We start from the raw sequence: 20,694 nt of genomic DNA on the forward strand, positions 1-20,694 counted from the left end.
ATCTATCTATCTATCTATCTATCTATCTATCTTCAAAGAAATGTCCTATTACAGTCATAAGAAATTAACAACTACCCCTAAATGCATCTAGATGGTAACATCGAGATCGATAAAGCAGAATGCAATACTCGTGACTCATAGGTAGGAAATTTCATCTGCCAATGCTTCATGACAACTGTTTCTGCTTTTTGTACAAAGGCCATTAACAAAGTGATGATAGGTTGTTGACTTTTCATTAATATAATCAAAAGCATCAAAAGGTAAATAGGTTTTTTTTTTTTTAAATATCTCAATGGCCCTTCATGTGGCCATATACAAAACACTGTTCTAAAATGGTGTTACAAAACAACGTTGTGTGGTTCCCAGCAGAGAAGATCAGTTTATGAACCAATTCAAAGTTTTTATTCTACTTGGCTGGTGACTATACCTACCCCATGCCTTATATATAAGCAGGTCATGCTTTGAGGAAATACAATTCCCAATGCTTCCTTTTTGGTGCCTCAGGACATTTAGTATGTTTTCTGTGCCTGGGTATCTGATCTCATCCAGTCCAATGTGTTTCCCTAAATTGTCTGCCTGGATCTCTAGGACAAGGTTGCAATGCCCCTTTCAGGATGCCAGACCTTGTAGCCACTCTCTTGCTTAGACATCTCAATGATCCTTTTCTACTCAACCAGCTCTATTTACAGAGCCCAGCCCACATTTTTGCTATAAACTCAAGGATCCTCTTAATAAAAACTTATTTTATTTTTAAAATTGTGTTTGTGTGGATATGTATATGAATATGGGTGCCCATAGAGGCCAGAGTATCAAATTTTTCTGAAGTTGGAGTCACATGCAGTTGTAAGCCCCCAACATGGGTGCTAGATACTGAATTCAGGTCCTCTGTAAGAGCAGTGTCTCCTCTTAGTCACTGAGCCAGTTCTCTAGCCCTCCACAAACCTTCCTGAATGATCCAGTCCTTACTGACTTAGCTTTTCCTAAAAATCACAGTGTAGTTTTAAGCTAAACTCTGGAGTTAATTTCCTAGTCTTACAATGTGTAACTCAGTAGTTACAACATACTTTCTTCCCCCCAAAGGACAATATTTGATACATAGGGCAAATATGTGTTTTTCTTTGTCTTTTGAGACAGGTTCTCTCTATGTAGTCCTGGTTGTCCTAGAACTCCCTATGTAGACTAAACTGGCCTCAGACTCACAGAGATCCTCTCACCTCTGCCTGCCAAGTGCTAATATTAAAGGCATGAGCCACCAAGCCTGAACCAGATGTCTTCTTAACATCTCTCCTATGACCCAATAGACCTAGACTTTACAAGACATGTACAACGTGTAATCCCAGCTTAGTTATGACCATGGAGTCCCTCTTCAGTGTGCAGTGAGTGCTTCATGGGGTTCACCAATAGTTTATATATTTAAACTTTGTAAGGAGCTGGATAGTGGGATGAATAGGAAAGCCTAAATGTTAAATTTTCTGCAATAGACAGAAATTTTCATTGAAATGTTCAGAGCTTGCCTCAGTAAATTTTAGTAAAGGAAAATCTATTAGTGCTGAGATGATCAATAGTTAAGAAGCATTTATGGTAAAATACAACATCCATTGAAAGAATGATTACATTAAATATTTTCAAAGCATTTTGTTTAGGGTCAGGTTTCTTTTTTCAGTTCTGGTGATATACGCATGAAATTAAATTATCATCTTACCCATTTTAAGTACACTTTCATTTATTTTTTGAACCCTGAGTCCATTTAACAGTATTTAAATCTAGCATCCCTTTCCCCAACCATCAGGGTAAAGTCAGCAGAGAGCTTTGAGATTACAGTCTATTTCATTTTGTAGGGAAAAGGGAAAAGCAAAACTGACAAAAGAGTTCCTTAGAGTCTAGAGCCATTTAGAGACAGAGGTTTTGCTCCTTCTGCCTGATCCAGAATTCCCCAGACACGACTGTAGCTGGGCCTTTGCCTCCCCCAGACTGACCGGTAGCTGAGCCTCTGCATCTCCTAGACTGGACCACTGGACTGTAGCTGGGCCTTTGCCTCCCCCAGACTGACCTGTACCTGAACCTCTGCATCCCCTAGACTGGACCACTAGACTGTAACTGAGCCTTTGCCTGCCCTCCTGAGCCTATCCCTAGTTGCCTAAATATGGGTCATCTACATGCTCCTGGGATTCTTCAGCCCATACTTTATTTTGCATTAAAATAAGCGGTGCTTTTATTTCTTTTATTTCTTTTTTCATTTTTATGTTAAATAGGCCTCTTAAAGATTTCTGACTGTGCCTTTAAATTCCAACTGAGAGTCCAAGGTCAGGGAAACAAACGATTCTTTAAATGTGGTGTGAGGCAAAAGTCTGCGGTTTTTCAACTTCTGAAGAGAGCTTCACATATACAGGCCTCCAAGTAGCTACACCGCCACAAAGGAGGGATGAGTTTTCTACAACTAAGTTGGTTGCTTGACTAGAAGCAGAGGTCTACTGTGCCTTTACTGTTACAGAGATGGAGAATGACTTATTACAGTGAACAAGGAAACTGTTGGCCAGAATTTATGGATTTTGTTCTTTTTAACCTAATGAACATTGCAACATATTATCACTTATATCACCCTAGATTGCCCAATCACCCTGCATAATATTACTTCAATCCATTTTGAAACAGGTCCAAATTGTCATTTTTTTGTTGTTGTTGGAGTAATGATCAAGTATTGACATGCCTTGAGTCTGTACAAATGGCTACAACCCCCTTGTACGTAGCCTAGTCGATAGAGTCTGATGCTCACATTAGGGATTTGGAAATCAATGTCGTTTTCCTGTTATTCTTTTATGATTAAATCAATTGAAGTTATTTACTCATAGCAGAAAATATGGGTGATTGCCAACCCTCTGGCTTAGTGAATTGCTTTCTCACCACTGTTGCCCTGTAATGAGAAGGTACATGTTCGCTTCAGGGGTTGACTAAAACCTGTTCATGTATAGCGGCAATTTGAGATGCAGAAAGTGTCTATTATTAAAGGCTAAGAGTATTGAATGCCAAAGGGCATTTTTATCATTTGGCATTGCATTAACATTGACAAAGGAGGCAGACATGCGCAGAAAACTCACCATTGGTCAAATGGTGCTCAGTTACAGAAGCCAGGCCGGGCTGCAGCCAATGGGTGCTCTCCACGCCCCCTCCTTGTATACACTGCTTTACAGAGACCCCAGTTAAAGACAATGGACATGTCAACTGAGCTGAATGAATGAACTCAGCCTATTTGTTGATGTGTTTTCTCTCTTTAGCATGTGGTGAGTGACCCACAACATTTTGATGTGACAATAAATAATGGCTTGTATAACATGGACTACATTTAATGTATTTGAATGCAAGATGGTATGAGGATAAAAGCTATCAGAAACAGCATTAGAGATGGTTACAGAGGCGGGAAGGGGCCGTATGGAAAGTTCCATGGAAGGAAAATACACCTCCAGTGGAGAATGTCTTTGTTCTCTACCTGAAACGAGTGAAGTGATAAATCTGATTTTAGACTGGTCTGAACGACTAGCCACACTGCACTATGATGAGCCAAGACCTTTCGAGACACTTGCACTATTTTTCATTTTCTCTGATGATGAAAATAGCACAGAAACATAAAAAACAAGTGGTTTTGCCAACTTTGCCTAAATGTTCTGAGTATTCTTAATTTCTTTAACTGCTTTGCTTAGTAAAACCTAAAAGTAGAAATTCTCTTTATCTCCCTCCTGCCTCCATTTCTTTTTTTTTAATTAATTAATTAATTTTTTATTATTAGTATTTTCTTTATTTACATTTCAAATGCTATCCAGAAAGTTCCCTATACCCCAGCCCCACCCCTGCTCCCCTACCCACCCACTCCCACTACTTGGCCCAGGCCTTCCCCTGTGCTGGGTCATATAAAGTTTGCAAGACCAAGGGGCCTCTATTCCCAATGATGGCCGATTAGGCCATCTTCTGCTACATATGCAGCNTACAGGGTTGCAGCCCCCTTCAGGTCCTTGGGTACTTTCTCTAGCTCCTCCATTGGGGACCCTGTGTTCCATCCAATAGCTGGCTGTGAGCATCCACTTTGGTGTTTGCCAGGCACTGGCATAGCCTCACAAGAGGCCGCAATATCAGGGTCCCTTCAGCAGAATCTTGCTCTGCCTCCATTTCTTAAGACAATGTCTTATACATCCCGTGCTGGCCTCAAACTTTCTTTGTAACTAAGAATGAACATCACGCTTCTGGTTTGCCTGCCTCTGTCACTTGAACGCCAGAATTACATGCAAGTGCTACTGTGCCTGGCTGGTGTGGTCAGAGGGAAGAAGCCTGTCTTGCTCCCTCTCCTGCAGGTGCTGAACCTTTCTACTGAGGCCTTCTCAGCAGAGAAGAACATAGAAAGTAACTGGTGTCTCTGAGGTAAAGCTGTGCTCAATGCTCAACAGCTTGAGATTACAGCATTAACATGGTGGTGGCTTTCATGGTAGCCACCTCTCTAAGCAGAGGGGCATTCTCTGTGGGCTTCTCATAGCAGTGCTGGTGGCAACTGTGAGCTATGGCCTTCATAGCCATGATTCAGAGAAGGAGGCAGGGGAGATGGCAGAGAAGTCATGAATGCACACAAGATGCCGTTTGGGATGTCCAAAAATCTTGCACAGGGGAGGAGGCAACCCAGAGGGTGGGCTGGATCAATGTTCTAAAATAACATAGATGTGGGCTAAAGATCTAGTTAAGTGTGTGATTCAATGACAAGAGAATACATGGGAACCACCCACTGTGAGGCCCAGGGGTTGTTTAAGGGAAGTGCTGCTGGTTCCTTTGGGGTTATTTGAGTCCCGGATAGTGTGCTCTTTACCAGGGTAAGCCACTGCCCGAGGGTTGGAAGCAATTGATCTGTTTGTTAAAACTGCTCCTTGTCAGAATATACAGGAAAGAAGAAAGCCTAATGTAGCCTTCAGAATGCCAATTTGTCTTCAGTTCCTAGGAAGAAATAAGGAAAAGGGAGGGCCCTAGAAAATGAACTCTAATTTTTATACAGTGGTTTGAGGGTGGCTTTCTTAGAAAAAGATGAGGTGGCTATTGGCAGACATGGCAGGATCTTTGTCTGTAATCACCATTTCTTCTGGCCAGAACTTAAACATATCTCTGTACCAAGTGGCCCACTCTTGGACAAGGCAATAAGAGGAGGGAAGGCATGGTGGCTCTAGATGGCCTAGGCCCACAGACAAGTTATGATGTCAGAATTTTGATAAAAGATGATCTGAGGATCTGGAATTCCCTAGGAATCAAGCCTTCAGGCAACTGTAAGGAATTATTCAACCTTAGGCATGCCTATAAGGAATTATTTTTATTAGGTTAATCGAGGTAGGAAGACCAGTGGGGAAGGCGCCATTTCCTGAGCAGAGATCCTATATAAAAAGAGAAAGAGAGCTGAACACAGTACTCATTGCTCTCTGCTTCCTGACTATGGATGCAATGTACCAGCTGCCTCAACTCCTCGAGGCTATGATTTTTCCCACCATGGTGAACTATAACTTTAAAGTGCTAGGCAAAATAAATCCTTCCTCCCTTACATGGCTTCTGTCAGGATATTTTATCACAGGAACAGGAAAAAATAAACAATACAGATGTACTAACAGATATAAGAAGAGGAAGCAGTGACACTATTCAGAGGTGTGATAAGCAAGAGTCAGAAACTGAGTCTCCCACAAGTGGATGGAAACCCTGCTTCACAAAGAGCTGCATCAGCAGATTGTGCCACCCATGGTGGATCCTGCTTCTTGTCTCTGTAGTAGCTGCTCCATGTCCTCTTCTTACAGCAGATAATCACTACCTTTAAAGAGCACTACAGGCCATCTTAAAGGCTCATGCAAGTCATTCCTGGTCCTTCAGTCCATTTAGTTTCATTGGAACCAACAGTAGGTACGTCATAAAAGGCAGCATGGCCACTGTGTCAGTTACTTTCCTGTTGCTGGGATAAAATACCATGGCAGAGCAACTCATTAAAAAAGAGTTTATTTGTGTTTACTGTTGTAGAGGGTTATAGACCATAATATCAGTACAGCATGGCAGCAAGTGTGGTGATTGGAGCAGGAAACCAGAGCTGAGACCTCATATCTTAACTGATGAACCATTAAGCAGAGAGATTGAAGTGGAAATGGCACAAGGGTTTTAATCGCAAAGCTTACCAATCAAGACATATTTCCAGCAGCAAGGTCGCACCTCCTAAGCCTCTCCGACAGCACCACCAACTGGGGACCAAGTGTTCAAATATTGGCACCTCTGAGGGACATTTCTCTTCCAAACCATCACAATCAAGAGTATTACAGATAGAACTGCACATAGAGAAATGTTCCTAAGGGAAAGGTTGAAAAATTGAGGATGGCCATCAACAAAAGAAGGAGAATTAGAAGTCTCATTATAGCAGGCAATCACTATAACTTATACCTGATTTGATTGTTTTCCATTAACATCCAGGGTCCCTCAATAAGGAATAAGGGCAGTGAACCAAACAAGAGTAGAGGCTGCTCCCTACCTCCATGGCCTTGTGGAACCAAGAGACCCTGCTGTGAAGTCCACCGAAGGGCACAGATGCACTTGCAGAAGCAGGATGCAGGGTCCACATGCCCTTCTAGCCAGGTCTCAACTTCTGCTCTTCTTCACAAAATCAGCTGCCAACCAGATTACTCAAACAGGAACCTCTTCCTGCAACTAAAAGATGCTTTCCTCGACTCAGAGTTTGAAATCTTGTCGGGGAGGAGGAGAGGGTTGAGAGTGCCTGAGTAAATGGCCCTCCTGGAGAGATCAAATGCCAGGAGAATCTGGTTTACAAGGCCACTTAGGATGGCTCTGGAAATTTCTGGATAGAGACAATCACACCCAGTAAAAGCAGGTAGAAGTCAGCTAATACCTAGGAGACACCAAGCTGAAAATAAAACATTAAATAATTACTGAAGGGAGATGCTACATGTGTGCCTGGCTGTATGGGGGCGGGTGTGTGTAAAATACTGTAGTGTCCAGCATTATCCATCAGAGGCATCTCTCTGTGGAAGGAGAAGTGCTTGTGAACCTGTAGATGAGGAAGGTAGCTGCAATGCCTCAGTCAGGATGACCGGTGAAAACACAATCCCATCATGCCCAGGCTTTCTTCAATTTATTCTCCCTTGCAGTTCGTGTACTGAAACCCTGATGACTGAAAAAGCCAGAGATAGAAAAAAATCTAGGAGTGCAAGCTCCTCCACTCCTGCAGCCAAGCAGAAGATATGCTTTCCATTTTATCCTGTGTTTTCCGTGGAAACGTATGAGGCATGGGTAAAGGACTGGCCTGCTTCCCTCCCCCTCATTCCATTTTCTGTCTCTCTTGCAGTAAATGCTTGCTATGCAGTGAGAGCTACCTGGCCACAAATAGATTCTAGCAGCGTAGAGATTAGACACCTGCACAAATAATGTTGTTCCAAGGCCCAGAGTGATAACAGCCATACGTAATGTCCAAGTGGTGCCAAGGTTTTTGAGCTCAGGGCCCCCATATGCATTCAGGTCAATTTTCAGCTCTTGTTCAGCTTCCTAGGAATCCGTTTAGTATAAAGCCAGGTAAAATAATCTAATGGCCCCATTATGCTCTGAAAATTGTTGAGTCTCATTGGGTCACTTATGGAACTGAAAAACATACAACAAAGCCGCAAAAGTGGTAGATCTCCTTGAGTATATGATGATGTTTTCTGTTCAGGGCGGAGTGGTTACCCATGGTGTTCTTGCTGGCTTTTTGTTTTGTTGTTTGTTATTTTTCTTCCTGAACATAATCTGTTATCTGGATCTTTATCAATGCATGTGACCCAGGATGCAGGATCTGGGGCCACTGACCCAGGAGAAATGGTGCACCTCTGCAGAGTCTTCAGTACCTAAGGATAATCACTATTCCTGATCCACATGCCAACCCTCTCAGATAGAGTGAAGGCCTACATACTACAACCCATTTGGTGTTGCTGCCAGTATAGCATGCAAGGGTAGGGAAACATAAACAGAAAGATAATTTGGACACTCCTTAGTTTTGTGTTCTGTTCTCAATCTTAATAAATGCCTCATTCCTTATTCTTAATATGACTTAATGAAGACAGTGGCTGTGCCAACGTGTTGTTTCTACATGACTGAGACACTCCTGTCTTGTCAGGGGCTGGTACCATTTCCCTCTCTCTTCTTATTTGGTAAGCAGAGGATTAGGATGTTTCTCTTGGCTGAAAGAACAAGTCTAGAGACTGGACTTTCTTGGTCTAATATATTCCTATTAGGAGAGTCTAGGGGAATCAACGTGCTTAGCCATACTTACGTGGCCAGAAGGAAATTATTTAAAAGGTAAATGAGAGATAAAAAGTATATTTAAGGTAGCTGAGAGGGTCATACCTTTGTCAGCTTGAATAGCCAGAGTGCATTATATGCAAGCTAGCAGCCTCCACTCTGCTGCTCAGGTCCTGACTCTCTTGCTTTGTTCTTGTAAAGACCATGCGATTACCTGGTTCAGTCCCTATCTCAAGATCCCCACCTGCAAAATCCTCTAGGTATAATCAACACAGACTCATTAGAGACCATAATCCAACTCACCACAGTATTTTAGTTTCAGTAATATTTCTCTTCACGGGAAGTGTTCTCAATGCCTTTTTCACATTTAAGTTTTTTTTTTTAAAGATTTATCTATTTATTATATGTAAGTACACTGCAGCTGTCTTCAGACACTCCAGAACCAGATGTCAGATCTTGTTAGGGATGGCTATGAGCCACCATGTGGTTGCTGGGATGTGAACTCTGGACCTTCGGAAGAGCAGTCGGGTGCTCTTACCCACTGAGCCATCTCACCAGCCCCCCACATTTAAGTTTTATTGCAAAATATTTTATCCAATCGAGATATTTAGTATCCTATCTAGAAATATATCACAAAAGGGTACGTTCATATTCTCTCTCTCTCTCTTTCTCTCTCCCTCTCCTCTCCCCCTCCTCTCCCTCTCCCCCTGACTCTTTTCCTGCCTCCCTCTCCCCTCTTCTCCCATTTACCCCAAGACAAACTAAGAAAAAACCACTAATACTACCACATGGTATGGTATTGGCTACAATTGCCTCAAAATGTATTATGTTATCCTTTAGGCTGTTTCTGTACAATTATATGAGCATGTAATTTATGGCATCATTTCAATTACTGATAACAATTGAAAAAATATAAATATATTATTAGGTTTAAACTATTTATTCATTTATATTTTATTTTTTATTTTTATTTTTGAGATAGTTTTTCATTATGCAGCTCTGGCTGTCCTAGAACTCACTATGTCAACCAGTCTGGCTCCTAACTCAGAGAGATCTACCTGCCTCTGCTTCCCAAATGCTTGGATTAGAGACTTGGGCCACTACTCCCAGCTAAAAATATACCATCAGGTTTGTAAACTAATCATAGTCTATACAACTTCTGTGCCCTCAAGTTTATCATATCCATATTTTTAATTTTATTGAACAATAGAGGGACACTCTAAGGTAGACAAATACTACCTTTGATCCCCTGAGTATAAAATATGATGTATAAACCAGCATTTAGGAAACAGTATATAATGTTATACTTTTTATGAAAAGCAGTGATTGAATCCTGTGTTCAATGATGTCAAGTTTCAGTCAAGAGTAGGTTTTATGATGGTGCTTTTGGATCTCTTAAAAAGGATGTGGAAACTGTGAAAGGTACTTTAATTATAATGATGCTTCTTGGTGTGGATATAATAAATGTATTCGGTTAGTTCATAAAACACTCCCAGTTCATCCCAGAAACCCATGAGCAATGTGAGAAGTCATCAGATAGCCATGTCTTTTGTGTTTGCCTGGGAAGACATCATAAAGGAAAATGCCTCTAGCCAGGCCCATGCTTCCTGTCTCAGCTCTATGACACAGAGTCTCATGTTTAAGCAGAAAGGCAGGAAAACATCACCTTTCAGCACCGTGGCAACTCAAGTACATCTTCTAGTGGTCCCTAGTCAGTCATAATTCATAACAAAGCCATGCCTTCTGAGGAGGAGATGCAGTCAGAAAACAAACGAGGCTCTTCATTGGCAGGGGCAGTTTGAGTGACAGGAATCTGCGAAGGACCAATGAGAAGGGAACTGCAGTGCTAGTAGGTGGTAAAGATATCAGAAAGCACCAAGGTATGCGCCAGAGACACAAGCTCTGGTTCATGCCTCTGTGGAGATGGGAAACAAGATAGCCTGATTCTGTCGGTGATCTGTGTGTTACATCACGTGCAAAGGAGACAACTTGGGGTCAGGTTCAGAACTGGAGGGCTGTAAAATCAGTGGAGGTCATGATTATTTCAAAGAAATGACTTAACTTTCTCAGTGATAAGAGAACATGGGAGTATTTGGTGACTCAGAGTCACATCAGCACAGCAAGCAGCAGGGAGGGGACACTTAGCTCCAGCTAGGGTGCTAATGGGAAAATCCTATTAACTTGCAGATTTAGATTTAGGGTAGGGTCTGGCTGCCTGCAAATGCAGGGTATGCTGATGTGCTGCTGGTCTGCAGGCCAGCTGTGAGGATCAAGGATCTGGAGAACTCCTAGCATGATCCCCAGCTATGAGAGGAGGCATAGGAACTTTTTCACAGGTTCTTGACCCTTTGGGGAATGGGACCACTCAAATGTATCGGTTCCTTATCTTTTCATCTTTGGTTCAGAGGCCATTTTCTCTAATGTATGAGATTAATCTTGGGTGTTGGTCACAGGAAGTACACTGACTATTTTCTTTTATACAATTTCCCATCTTCTCAAACTCAACATGACTTGACTGGGTTTGTCACACTTTTTGTTATCCTACTTTCTCCCAATATTGGCCCTGTGGATAACACTGACATCTTTAAGCACTCTAAGCACATGCTTAGTCTATGTCCTAGTCTTTCTTCCTCTAGACACTTGTCAATCAATGTCATGCTTTCTGTAACCAGTTATCTTGTATGACTTGACAGTCTTCTTCAGTATCACATATGGTCACATTGGTCATGATGATGTATGCGTTAATCCCAGTACTTGGGAGGCAGAGGCAGATAGATCTCTGTGAGTTCAAGGCCAACCTGATGCATATATTGAGTTTCAGGACATCCAGAGAAACCAAGTAACACACACACACACACACACACACACACACACACACACACACACAAAACAAAAACAAAAAGATATTTGGCAACATAATGCATTTGAGTGGACAGTTTAGTTGCAAAAAGCACATTCACCATCCTGTTGCCACCACCAGAATACTTTTCATTTCCCTCAAAGTGAGATTCTCCATCCATCAAACCCTGGACTTTCCCATCCCCAGCCCGGGCTTCCTGTCTATATGAATTTAACTCACTGGGTTAATTTTACTTGCTGGTGAGAAATTACTTATCAATCCTTTCACGACTATCTTATTTCGCTTAACATTACATGTTAAGGTTTACCCATGCTGTGTCATATTACAGGATGTCCTCTCTTCTAGAGTTGAATTTTCTGCTGTACATACTGTAGATGGTATGGACACACATTTATGGGCATGATCATACAGATTTTACCTTTGAACTTTGTACTCATCATCTCTGTATTGCAGGGCAGCCTTTCTTCCCTCCATTGATTAGAATTCTACCAAAAGTTCAAACTCCTTGTTGTAATAGCTTTTTGTATGAAGCTGCCCTAGATCCCCAGACCTATTCTAGCTAGTAATCACAGGCATGCTCACTTGGCATTTATCTTGTGGGTACTTGTATTTAAGTTTTTTCTTAAGGGAAATTTGTAAGCCTTCTGAGGCAAGATACAGTGGGTTATTCCTTTCTTTGTTTATTTGATTACTGGTTTGTCATAGGCCTTGGTTTAATGACTTTTTCAGGATAAGGTGTCATTAAGAATTTTTATGCAGATTATCATGATGAGAAGGAAAAAATTTAAAATCATGGAGAACTAACAGAGACTGATTTCCCATCAGTTGTACATCAAAACATCTGTTGAGTCCAGAGTCCAGCAGCAACAACAAAAAATTCTCTTGTTTAACCTTTCTTAGCTATCAGACTTTTAAAAAATATGCATCATCACAGATTCAACAATTGCATAAAATCTATATGTAACATAAACATTCCTAGGCTCAGAAGTGACTGTGTGAATTACACAGTGTCACATAGCTGGTAAATGCTGAGCTCTGGAGCAGAACAAAGTCTGTTTGTCTTCCCATCCCCAGGCAGTCAGAACGGATGTGGCTCGGGACTGAGGGCAGAGTCTGAAGAGCTATTCACTCATTTTCCTCCGTGGTCTCTCCTCACCTGTGTTATCCTTGTTTTATTCTTTCATGGATACACAGAACACAGAACCTCAAATCTAGCCTGAGAATTTAAATTGGTTTTGACAAGCTCATAATGAGGCTTAGAATAAGCCAAATGAAAATTCAATATGGATGAGCACAGCTCAGCAAATTGCAGAAAAAAGCTGCAGAGAATAGAGAATATTATGCACAGCAGGGAAACATTCAGGAGCCTGCTGAACATGGCTGAACATGGGCTACGGTGCAGAAAGTTGAAGCAACAGTAACAAATTGATTGTGATAGGAGATCATAAAAGAAATATAATGTGAATGACCTATATTGTAATTCTTCACACTCACACCAGCTAAAGTGAAATGAGCCATTATCAGGGAGGGTTTTTTTTTCCTCTTGATATTGGAGATTTATGACTTGTGGATGTAAGATGAAGATGATAACCATAAATTTATCCATTCGTTTAGTTAAGGATGTGTTAAATACCCATCAACCATGTATTGTGGCAGGACAGAGAAAAGTACAGTTTCTAGCTATAAAAAAAGTCTAAAATGTATCATTAGAAACAAGAAACAAAACCTAAATAGATTCTAAAGAGAGAGCAAGGATGCCTAACCCCAATTTAGTGCCTAGATTTGGTCAAAGATGTCTGTCTGAGCTGAGAATTATCAGAAAGAAAAGGGATGAGGTGGCCTTTCCTGTGGAGAAAGCCACTTGAATCAACCATGAAGAAAATAGTAACTGTGGCTGGATGTAGTAAGTAAGAGGTATGGCTGCCACACATACGTGGCCTTAGAAAGGATGTGGGGGAGGGTGTGCCTTTCGTCGTAAGTGGTGAACCTATCAATCAGCAATGCATTTTTAACTGATATACTGATACACAACAAGTATTAACTGTTAGGACAAGTAAATGAAGGCTTCTCAGAATAACAGGAAATGTAATAGAAGTCAAGATATCTGACCTTGAGAGCAGCCAGCCTCCGTAAGTAATTTGATGAGAATGCTTATGACAATTGGTTGAATTTTCCTCATAAAGCACCAGACCCAATCTAAGTAACATAAGGAAAACTTTAATTCTATGCAGGAGAAAGCCTGCTGACTGGAGACAAGCTACTCACCAAACAGCTTGACTCTACCAACCCAGGGAAGTAAGTCATCCATTATTCCTGGTAAAGCCTTGGAAATATGACCTCAGCAGGTTCTGGAACAGGATAAGGCAATGATGTTGTCTAAGCATGAACTGGTTACAGCTTTGGCTTTAGTGTGAGGAGCAGCGATTTGTACCAGGACACCAGCAGTAGTCTGGATGCAAGTTCAGGGTTAACATAACTTATTTTTCCCTGCTGCCATGATGTGATTACAATGTTACTCTTTTGAGGGCTTTCAAGGTAACCTTTTCTGCCCTTTCTATGTATTCAAGGCAGTTGGCAAGGGGTTCCGCTATTGCTTTATAGTCACCTTCTGAGGGTGGGAGAGTGGAAGGGAGGGACAGAAGACATTTAAAGAAAGAGCTGTTTGCTGTGCCCCTTCCAAGCACCCTCCTGTTGACTCCCTCATTACCTTTATTAACATTCTGTTTCCATGGAGCTAGTCTGCACGGGAACTGAGTGGTATGGGGTCTGCCAACCCCCCTTAGGAAGTCCCTGGTAGGATCCCCTCAGTGTTTCTGATCCACAAACTCTTGGCCCACCTCAGGAAAATCTTCTGCTTTGCAGAAAGGTTCAGCATAGTTAGAGGCAGCACCTAGAACACACAATATGATTGTCATGGTCAAAGGCTGTTTTGCATAGTGATGTTTGCACCACATCTTTGCTAAGGCTGACAGACACCCAGAGCTATTTTGCCTGGCTTGGTGGCAGCCTTCTTTTGCTGAGTGGCAGCTTCAGGAGTCAGGGAAAACGTGTGCTAAGGTAACCACAGCCAGGATTTGCTAATAGAGACAATACCTTGCCCCAGAGGCTGTTTCCAGCTGCAGCCTGAAGCACACTCCACGTTGAGAATGTATCACACAGAACTGTCAGTCAGTACTGGAGCCAGAAAATTGTTGTTTCAAATGTTACAGTACAGGAAAATCGCCTCTCTGCACTTGCTGCCAAAAAAATGACAGCTTAATTTATGCCACACTGAAGCTACATTACAGAGCCATTCAGCTTGGCAGTTAAGTACGCTCCATGCTCACATCTTCCCCCTGTGCAAGTATACTGGGGAGAAATACACAGTGGCTATAATAAGGACAATTGGCCGCAGGGTTTGCCATGTCAGTGGAACTAAATGCAGGTGAAACAGTATCAGCAATAAATTACATCACCCCCACCTCATTTGCAAAACCCGCTTCTGCTCTGTACTTGCAAATCCCCAGGAAGGCTGGCTGCAACATTGTTATGCATGGGATAGATTAGGGAGAGAAGTGCCGGTGTCAACCCCTGGGGTTTTATGGAGAGGGGAGGTGCCACAGCATTACGGGTGACTTTGAAAATTATGTCAGTATCCTTGATGCAGACCTTCAGAACTTGGCTGTGTTTGCCCTTCCCTAAATGAAAAACCTGACAGTATTATACGATAGCCAAAAACCCGTGTTTTTCATCTAGATAGACATGAAAGTACAAAGGATACGGTAAATATTGTTTTTTTTAACACTCAGAATAATTGTTTTCCAGGTTGAATTTCACACTTATTTCAGTTAATTTTTGTATATACGCACACAGTTTATCTGAATACAAAACACACATTCTCTAGAAGTTAGAGATTAACTGGGGATTTTCTTTTCTTCACATTTTCAGCTGTGGTACCTCCCTCACAACACCCAAATCCTAACAGCACCAAAGCCTAATTTATACTGGTATTTCAAAGGACAGACCAGAGTCTCCTCATGCACATACACTTAATTTGAACGAGGCCATCCTTAAGAGTACCTTTCATGCGCACCCTCTTACCCAGAGTGGCCACAGAGGACTGGAACACTACCAGAACTCCAAAAAGAGATTTATGAGTAATTTACAAAATCTTTATAAGGCAGATCTTATAAAATATTACAACCCTGAGAAAGCAGGTCTGCTACAGCTGGGTTCTCCCGCTCAACAAGTCATTCATAACAAAATAAGCAGCCCTCAAAAGAGAGCAAATGCATTTTCAGTGGCTGTTGATGTGCTATGAGTTATACTCAATAATAAAACAAGTTCAGAAATAAACGATACATATCTATTCAATAATCCATTACCCAAAACAAATATTCCACCTTAAAATAAAGCAAGCGTGCTTGCCCTGGCGGTTGATGTGTGAGAGCTACTTGGCTAACAGTAAGGTGATTTGTAAATCGGAACACTGATGCCGGCCCTTGCTTCCTTCATGCTCAGGATAGATTAATATCTTTTCATAACTCACCAACAGAAATGCCTTAAAGTTAAAGCACCAATCAAAATCTCCCCAAGGGTTAGTGACCATGCTCTCATCTGAGTGACTTCTCTGGATGGTTTTGCTGTCAGAACATTGACTTAGCATGGGGTCTTTATTGGGGTGAGGTCTACTAGGCTATGCAATGAAAAGGACTAGGTAGACAGATTTCTCAGCTCCAGTTCAGTGTAGAAGCTTGCACACTTTCTTGTGTTTGTTTATTTGTAATTTTAGGGATCATGGTCCTGCACATGCTAGACAAACACTCATCACTGAGCCTAATTTCAGCCTGTGCCTAATGCTTTAAACAAGAGAGAAGATAAGGAATTACTCTAATAATCTGACATTTTTTTCCATCTTAAATAGACTTACCAAATTGTTTTCTCTCCAGACATAGTAACAGGGGTCACTCTTACAGAATTCTTGTCTGTATTGTCCTTGGCTCAGCTCTAGGTCTGCTGGTCACCCCAGTTCTGTGTAGCTTGCCTGGTCTGTTTCTACAGAGAATGAAATCTTGAATAATCATCACATCTTTCCAGCTCCCCAACACCCAGACTTTTGAACATTCTGTTTTCTTTTACCATATGCATAAATAATTTTTCCTTTGTCCATGTTTTTTTTTTTTTTTAAATTTCTCTTTCCTGTTTTCTGTTTACTTATCTATTTATTTTTAATTCTAAAAAGTAAGGTTTTGGGTTTTTTTTTTTTTTTTTCTCTCCTAGTTTAGCCTAACACTTAGGCCACATGGGTGGAATCTTAGATGGGTGACTCTGGTCCTACCGGGGAATAGGTATATCTGATTTATTATTTGAATACTTCTAATGAGCAAACCACAGCTTCTGTTTCCTTTTGCCATCCCCAGCCCAGCAAAAGGGAATCAGCATGAGAGGCCTCCGGCCAATGGTATTCCCTGCAGGCTACTATCTACCACTCAGCCCTGCCCGTACCTCAGCCTGCCTGTCAGTGAACTTCAGCCTCTAGTTGAATGACTAGTGCAGTCTGACTGATTAATTGACAGCTCCATAAACCCTTTCCACACCCCTGTGTCATTTGAGACATTTCCAGTTTATGTGCCCAGGCTTTTAATCCTCCCTAATTGGAACATGGCTGTTGCTGTGATGTCTTAACAAGGTTGATTGAGAACCTTCCTGGTAATCAATGTCCAATCTAAGCCCTCTGATCTATCAAGTCACAGGGAATTTGTTAGTATTTGGTAATCCCCCCCCCCACCTCAAGCTTTAAGGCTTCATCAACCCATGAAGAAGAAGACCACACTACAAAAGCAAATTGTATTGTCCCACAAGAAGGCATTAGTAACTGCCATTGGCCAAGTCTGTGCAGAGTTTCAAAAACCACACCTGAAAGATTGTGTCAGGGACTCTACAGACAGCTTTTCAGCTTAAGTAAGAGTCTGAGCTTTGACACAAATTGCACATAATTCATTTTCTCATCAACAGAGTGCATATGGCTTTGGGTTTGTGCCTGTACTAGGCCTTTCGTTCTAATAGAAGGTAGGAAAGTATGGTTCACACTCCACTAAAGTCTCTATCTCAGGTTTTCCTTTGAATTGTGCTGATATGAATGCAGGCTCCCATCTCTTTAAGATTGACAGTTCCCGAAACTATAAAGACAACAGGTGTAATTCCTATCAATTATCATGGCAAGACATGCAGCTTATGTGCCAGATGGGCCACCTGCCCGACTGCCTGATGCTTCCCTCCTGCTGGCTCCTCTGCTCCTGCCCTACATGGCTTCCCAATTTTACTCTGAAAAGCCTTCTTTCATCTCTACCTGACTATGTGGTTTTTTTCTTCTTCTTTTTAACTTGAGAAGTTAACTTTTCTTTTTTAACTTCTAAAGAGGAAAAGAAATCTCATAAACACGATCTTTCTAAATTATCTAGTGTCTCATGAAATGGAAGTCTATGTTGAGGAAGGGCCGAGAGGGGGATCTTGACACATAACAATAATTTATGCCCAATTTACTGCCATGTTAGAGACTGAAGGTCCACAGAGATTTCTTTCCCTTAACGAGAACTGATACATCACAGTACATCGGCAAAAAGTTCACAGGATTCCTAGAGAGTGGTCACACAGATTTGATGCCCCAATAATTCTGTTAGAGCATATTTATATTTTGAATGCTCTTCATGCCCTTACAAGAAAACTACTGGTCACTAGAACAATGTACAGACCTGTGAGAAACTCTATGTTCCAGTAAGTTATATGACAAAACCTATCTGGGTTTTAACTCTATGCCACATTAGCATGCCAGACCAGGAAGAGAATATCCACTACCATAAAACTTGCTACAATCCAACTCTGACTTTTCTAGTTAGAACCAAGCTAAGACTACTTACAGTATCTTATGGTCAGAGTTGAGTGATTTCAAAGTGGAATTTTCAAAGGCAGGTTTGTATAGGGATTGGGTTTATGACATGTTAGCATTGAATTGATAGACATAGAGGCTCTTCAAGCAAATTTTGGTTAGCAGGCTGCTTTGGTAAGATTTCCAGTCCAGCTACCAAGAGCATGAATTTCTCTGAGTGAGAAGTTGATAATATATGGGCCTAGCACTTTCTACTCCAGCTTTTGTTGGTACCCATCCCAAAATTCACCCCTCTCAGATTCTACAGCCATGGATCAGTCACAGGCTTAAACTGAAAATCAAAGCAACCCTTTCTCTGCCCTTCTCCCTTTCTTACTTCTCTTGACTAGGTCCCAGATTGACTTCTTACAGTGTCACTCACCTGGGAACCTTGAGCCCCGTCTGTCACAATTCTTGCCATTAGAGTATGGAAGTGAAGAGAACTTTGGAAAATTCCACCAGACCCCTCCCCTCCTGGAAGAGAAAGGTCATAGAGAGAAAGGTCATAGGCATCCCTTCCCTCCAGAAGAGAGGGACTAATTACATTCCTCAGACCACAGGGGGGGGGGGGGGGGACTGACCATCGATCATCAGCCACCTTCTGGTAGGGGAGGCCCAGATCATGTAGACACGTTCCGTGATCTTGGCCACCTACAGACATGGGAAGTCCTTGCTACTTCATTCCCTAAAGACCAATCCATTTAAAAGTCACACTGTTCTGCTAATGACATTGTGCCTAATGGCTGCTGCTCTGAAAACTGTATAAAAACTCGTCCAATGTGCTGTGCGGGGTCATTCTCTTTCTCCTTCCTGTGTGCAGGGTGACCCCAGCATGCTGGAAAAATAAAATTCCTCTTGCTTTTGCATTGATTCCTGGCTCTGCATTGTTCACTTGGGGGTCTCTGGTAAGTTAAGGCTCACCAGAGTCTTACAAAAGCAGCTTCCCTATGGAGGGTTCATCTTCATAATGCCTTAGATCCAGAACTGGCTCAATGCTGCCTAGTTTGGTGTAATGCCACCAGGGGAAACCTAGATCAAGATTATGTAAGAGGTTTTCTTTTTTCCTTCTAATCTCTTAGAAGGAACTTTCCTTACCCTGTCTTCCTGCTTACACCTTGTTTATGCCCACTAATTATTTTCTCCATTTACCTGTCTACTTATTTCTCATTTGCCTTCTGATTCACAATGTATTTGTGTTGAGTCTCCATGGGCGAGGGCCAGGGTTTCTTGGTCATGATCTGGCTACAGCTCCTCTATCAGTTTTAAGCTTTTTTTGTGGCTCTTTGGTTTCACACGAAGAGATAATTCCCCTCTCTAGTTCTGACCTGTCTCTGTCACTGTGTGTGACAACAGAGGAGTTGCTTCCTGAGAACATGGTTGGATTAGTGAACTTTGCTCCATTCTCCCAGGGGTTACTAAAGTTTAAACATGTAACATACAAAAACATTGCAGCAATTTATAATTTTTAAAAATTACAATATCAGATTCTTGTTTTAAAATGGGAAAGCTCCTGAGGTCGGATGTATTTAGCAAGACAGTGAGAGGGCAGACTTGCATTTCAAAGTGAATTTAGAAAGTTGAACTCCAAAGATGGCTGACAGAAGTGAGCTGTAGAGATAACCAGGAATCAATACCTCAAGGAGTGGATTGAGCAACAGCTGTTGTTTCCTCAGCCACAGCCGCAGCTTTCATTTTGGTTTCCTGTGAGTGTTGGCAAGCTGTTTTTTTTGTTTTGTTTTTTTTGTTTTTTTTTCTCACTGGGCTAGTCTTTCTGGGTGCTGTGGAAAGTCTATCTTTCTCAGAGCCAGATTTTCTCTGGGCTGTGGTTTGGCGCAGGCAGCCTCTTGTGCTTGTGTATATTTTCAACACATGTCAGCGAGATGTCACTTTCTGCTTGTAAAAGTAAATTTGGATATGTAACTGTGCAAACCATTTGGGGTTTCTATGACTGTTCATACTCCTGCTTAAGAGCTATGAAATTTTTTATTTTTTTTTATTTTTATTTTTATTTTTTTGGTTTTTTCGAGACAGGGTTTCTCTGTAACCCTGGCTGTCCTGGAACTCATTTTGTAGACCAGGCTGGCCTCAAACTCAGAAATCCTCCTGAAATTTATGTTACTCAAAGGAATAAAAGCTACACAACAAAATTTCTGGTACTGGCTTTGTGGTCTTCCAGATTTGGGGGGCTGCCAGGTGTTACTGATAAACAACGAAACCTTTTGTATGTTCCTGTGCTGGATCCTAAATTCAGTTTTAGGTGCAATCCTCAACCCATATAAGGGCCTGGCAGGTAGGTACCTCTGTGATCCTTGGTTTGCAAATGAGGAAATTGAAGAACATTGAGTCTATTATCATGGCCACATGGCTACTCAGTAACAGGGTGCTATTGGAGTCCCTACAATTCTTTCCAGAGTTGCTATAGATCACCTGACAGTAGTATATAAACAAGAGAAGATGAACGTGATCCAGAAAGCCAAGACCAGGCATGGCTTGTTAAGCTCCTTCCAAGAAGCAGTCCCCATATAACTTTTCTTTCTTTCTTTCTTTCTTTCTTTCTTTCTTTCTTTCTTTCTTTCTTTCTTTCTTTCTTTCTTTCTTTCTTTCTTTCTTTTTCTTTTTCTTTTTCTTTTTCTTTTTCTTTTTCTTTTTC

This window comes from Mus pahari, chromosome 7 (genome assembly GCF_900095145.1).
Source record: "Mus pahari chromosome 7, PAHARI_EIJ_v1.1, whole genome shotgun sequence".
In the NCBI taxonomy this organism is placed as follows: Eukaryota; Metazoa; Chordata; class Mammalia; order Rodentia; family Muridae; genus Mus; species Mus pahari.